The sequence below is a fragment of the Scyliorhinus torazame genome, chromosome 22, assembly GCF_047496885.1.
Source record: "Scyliorhinus torazame isolate Kashiwa2021f chromosome 22, sScyTor2.1, whole genome shotgun sequence".
NCBI lineage: Eukaryota > Metazoa > Chordata > Chondrichthyes > Carcharhiniformes > Scyliorhinidae > Scyliorhinus > Scyliorhinus torazame.
In genome coordinates, this window is record NC_092728.1 from 29,008,251 (window position 1) to 29,013,097 (window position 4,847).

At 45.3% G+C, this 4,847-nt stretch overlaps 1 long non-coding RNA gene across 1 annotated transcript; it reads left to right on the forward strand.

Moving 5' to 3' along the window:
• The first annotated feature begins 273 nt into the window (after positions 1-273).
• LOC140399488 (uncharacterized) lies at positions 274-1,073 on the forward strand. Its single transcript, XR_011937697.1, has 3 exons — positions 274-351; positions 443-636; positions 778-1,073. It is a non-coding gene; the product is annotated as an uncharacterized lncRNA (long non-coding RNA).
• The last annotated feature ends 3,774 nt before the right edge of the window (positions 1,074-4,847 follow it).

The following is a 4,847-nucleotide window of genomic DNA, read 5'->3' on the forward strand; positions in this document are numbered from 1 at the left end:
AATCTCTCCACCCTCTCTGTTGGTGGTCATTTTTCATCAAGTGGTAGTACACGTTATGCAGTTGCCTTCTCAAAATCGATGATAGACCAACGGAGGGCAGAGAACTGAAGCGGGCCGGAGGCGGGGCGGGGGTGTTGGGGGTGGGAGGGGGGCTGTTGGGATGTGTTTCCAAAGAGATAGATCAGAGCAGATATTGTTGCCACAAGTAACTGTCATCAAAGCACTGTGCACATCGTCAGTGTGTCCCCCGGAATCAGTAAATGATTCTCAACTGTTGCGAGTGGGATACATTTTCTGTCCAATTATTTATTGTATAAAGTATAACAGTTGTTTCTTGTAACTTTGCGAAACGTAACTAACCTTCTTAAAATTACATAGGATATGTTTGCTTCCTGATTCGGTATCCGTGGACCACAACTAAATATTTTCCTTACTTCCACAGCAGTCTATGTGAAAATCTTTGAAGACAGACACTGAAGGAGAAACGTCTACATTAATGTCAGATCTGTATTTTAATTATGGCTTATTTCACATGGGGTTTGATAATGTGCAGTTGAAGCCCTGTCTGTGATTTATGCCAGGGACATTGGTTAAACGGGGTGATAGAAAGTCTTCATGCAAATGTGTTATCTATAGGTAGTCGCATTTTAAGACTTACATTCCTGTTTTCATCATTGATTCTCCTATCTCAGGCGCTTTGTTCCCAACCCTCCCTCTCTTTATCGTTCTGTCATAATAAGAACCTTTGCTAACTCAACCTTTTCTGATGAATTTCAGGCCTTTTCTACTGGTGTGTAGATAATCAAGGAACGTGACGTGAATCCGACTGTCATCAAGACGAGGCGATTCTCGCCAGTGCACATTGTCTCAGTAGCGATAAATGTTGCATACTTGTCATGTGAAAGTTCCGCTCTTGGGTTACCTTCAGACGAGCTCTCCACATCCTGGTTGAATATTATATATATTCCTGGGAACCGTGCTCCATTTGAATGCTTCGGTCCCGTGATCTTGTCCCTGCGTACCTGCTGTCTGCTGAGTGGGCTTTCGCCAGAAATTAAATTTTAAAAAGTGAATTGGTCAAAGCTTCTGATTGTGCAGTTTAAAAAATATATATTTTTAACACCAGCCTCAATAAGGACAGAGTACAAGTGGAGCAGTATGGTTGTCAGCTGTTCTGGCATTCACAAAAAAAAGGAAGGAGAATATCAATGTCCAGAACTATGAAAATTTAGCGCATACCTTTCAATTTAATGGAAATCAGCAAGCGGGGGGAACACTGGTAACCTTCTGAAAGGTCACGCGTCCTGGTTGCTCACAAATATAAAACCGTTCAGAAGGCATCCCTGGGTCTCAAATCGGCAGATGAAGTGAAAAGTACAACAGATCCGTAAAACTGATTCTGTTGATGGCTGGCTTTTCAAAGTACCGACAACTGGACAGTAGGTAGAAACATTTCTAATGGTAGAAGAATGATGACAATGGTTTTTGAAATAATGCACGGTGTTGTTTAAATGTTGGATAATATTTTGAGTGGTTACGGTGTGTTTCGGCTGGAGAGTCAATATGTTCTGCACAGTAGAATAATGCCAACAGATTCTCAGCTGATTTGTCTGCAAAACTTCAAGACGTTGAGGGGTGCTAAACTGGGGATCACTCACTGAAGAATATTATAGGTAATTGGGAACGGCATCGTACACCCGGGAATAGTGTTGGGAAGAACACGAACTTCAGTGGGTCGGGAAAGAGATCAGGGATTTCAATTAAAGACAGCAGTTACAGATATTCTCGGGGATGTTGAAGGGTGCATCGTTGAGAAGGTTTTTTTCAGCGCAGAAATAAAAGCAGAAACATACATAGCGTCGATGTAATAATCATGTCAAGTCACCTGCTCTTGAGTGACATCAGGAAAGCTTTGGATGCCCCGATGTTGCTGAAGAGACGAAAAAGTCACCGAGAGGCCCAGATGTCACGGGAGTGGCAGCTGAAAACTGTGAAACAGACCAGGGGACCAGACGTCACTTATCAACGGCCGAATGGGAGCGGATGCTTCCTCTCGTGCGGCATTCTAGAACGAGAAACCATAGCCTTAGGAAAAGCGGCAGCAAACTTAAAACAGAGATGAGGAGAAACTACTTGTCCCAAAAGTTTGTGAATCTGTGCAAAGCCGTAACCCAGATTGCGGTGGATTTGGGGGCAGTGACTAAATTGCAGGAGAAGTTAGACAGGCTTTTAATTGGAAATGGGTTGAAGGGTTATGGGAACGAGCAGGACGGTGGAGTTAAGGTCAGGATGAGATCTCCCATTGTCAAATGGCGCAGAAGACTCGATGGGCCAAATATTCTGATTCTGCACCATTATCTTTTGAATTTAAAAATGAACAAGTTGCAAGCGGGAAATATGGAAAAAGCCAACGTTTGGCAGTAACACGAAATCTACCATGTCACTCGCAGTGTAATTTCAGAGCTCAAAAGGCCAACAAAGGCCAACAGCAGGCTCAGAACAGGAAAATGTATCATAAAAGTTCAGGAACTGCGGACGGTGGGAAAAATCACGAATTCGACCAGCATCAATTTTGCAGAAGTGCAGTTAACATAGAGAGTTCATCGACTGATCATGAGAAGAAAAGACAAAATGCGGGACCGCGTTATATGACACCAATTTTCATATTGGGCACTATTTAAACTCAGAAACGTGCTCTCGTGCCTACATTTCCGTCCTTGGTTTACTACAACGCTCCCGTGAAGTCGGTGCAACATGGTGCAGCACATATTAACTTCAGCTCAGGTACACTGCAGCCTACAGGGCTCTACATTGAGTCCAGCTACATTAGATTTTGGCTTTTCTCCTCCACCTTAAAGCATATTTTACAATTGTCCATGAGTGGTTTAACTCAGTGCTCAACCTCCTCACACCGCATTCTGTTTTTTGTTCTTAATGTTTCTACTGTTTGATGCAATTTCGAGAGTTCCAACAGTTTTACCTCCCTTCCATTCTCACGAGGAATCTAAGGACTCGAACCGATTGCCCTGGTCCTGTCGGAAAAAATGCTGGCAGACGAAGTGAGTGTTTAACAGCCAGTGTCGTTGCTTCATATTCGACAACATCCAGTATATTGCTTATTTTTATGAAGATGCAAAATTGCGTCAGGGTAAAAAAAAATAACAAAAATAAAGAAACAATCTTCTTAGTCGGCGGGAGGCGTGTTTGGAGAAAAAAAGCGGAGAGCTGAATTGACGTGAGCGGCATGGATAGAGCTACAATAAGCCAAATCATTGGCTGCAGTCAAACGTGGTATTCTACGGGCACTATGTATTCAGAACCCGGCAATGAAAAAAAGTGGAACTGTTAAAGCTGGACCTTTATTGGTACCCTGAAGCAGGCATGTTAGGAACATGCGGTAAATAGTGGAGCATGTATGCACGTAATTTGTGGCTGGGTATAGCATAAGAAGAGGGTAATTAGACACATTTTTCAAAAAATATTTTTATTCTCCTCCTTTTAAACATTTACATCCAAACTTTCACCTAGCAACAAACAATCAAGGGTAACAAATGCAATGCCAAAACCCTGGCCAACAATTACTTCCCCCCACCAACCACCAAACACCCCTCAACATTTCCATTACAAACATCAAAGAAAAGGAATCAGGAATCCACCATCTACCCCTACATAGTTATGCACAATCTAACTCCGCCGCTGATGTTCGATATCATTCAATTCTTGAAAGCTTACGAATTGTAGAACTCTTTGAGCCTTCCCCTCAACTCAAGCTTCACGTTCTCGAGTGTTAAAAACACCAACAGATCCGCCGGCCACGGTACGGCACAGGGTGGAGTTACTGACCTCTACCCCAACAGGATTCGCCTTCCTGCGATCAGCGAAGTGAAGGCTAAAACATCTGCCTCCGCGCCTGCTGTCAACCCCGGCCAGACTCATACCCCGAATATGGTCACCAGAGGAGCCGGCTGAGGCTCATATTTACCTTCTTCGAAATTACCCTGAACACCTCCCTCAGATTCCCCTCCAGCTTTGGAAAGGAACAAAACATATGAATGTGGTTTGCACACCGCCCCCCCCCCTTCCCCGCAACGCTCACTAACATCCTCTGCCCCCTCAAAGAGTCGGCTCATCCTCGCCTTTGTGAGGTGCGCCCTAAACACCATCTTCAGCTGTATCAGCCCCAACGTCGCGCAAGAGATTGACGCATTCACCGGCCGGCCCACCTGATAACCCCACTCCTCGTCCATAGCCTCTACCAACTCTGTCTCCCACTTGTCTTAATCCCTTCCAGTGATGCCTTCTCTTCTCCCAGAATCGTCCCATAAATCGCTGACAGGATCCCTTCTACATTGCCACTGTCATCAGCACCTCGTCCAACAATGGCCACTGCCACCAGAAAGCTCTGTATCTCCTTCTTTGTGAAATATCGGACCTGCATACACCGAAACATTTCCCCCTCCCCCAACCCATAGTTTCCCCCAGTCCCTTCAATCCCGCAAAACGGCCCCCTGGAAACAAAATCTTTAGTGCTCTGAAGGCCTTCTCCTTTCATCTCCGAAAACTCCAATCGCACTTCCGTGGCTAAAATCTGTGATTGCCCACGAATCGGCATTTATCTTAGCCCCGCCCCCAGTGTCAAGTACTGGCGCAACTGCCTCCAGATTTTCAGCGCCGTTATTCCGACCTGACTCCCTGAGTATTTCCCCGGCACCATCGGGAGCGGTACAGTTGCCAACGCGTTCAGCCCGACCCCCGACTAAGACTCTCCTCAATCATAACCCACTGGGAGTCCCCCCTCTAACCCAGGTCCTCAGCTTCCCCGCGTTCGCCACCCAGTAACAATATAG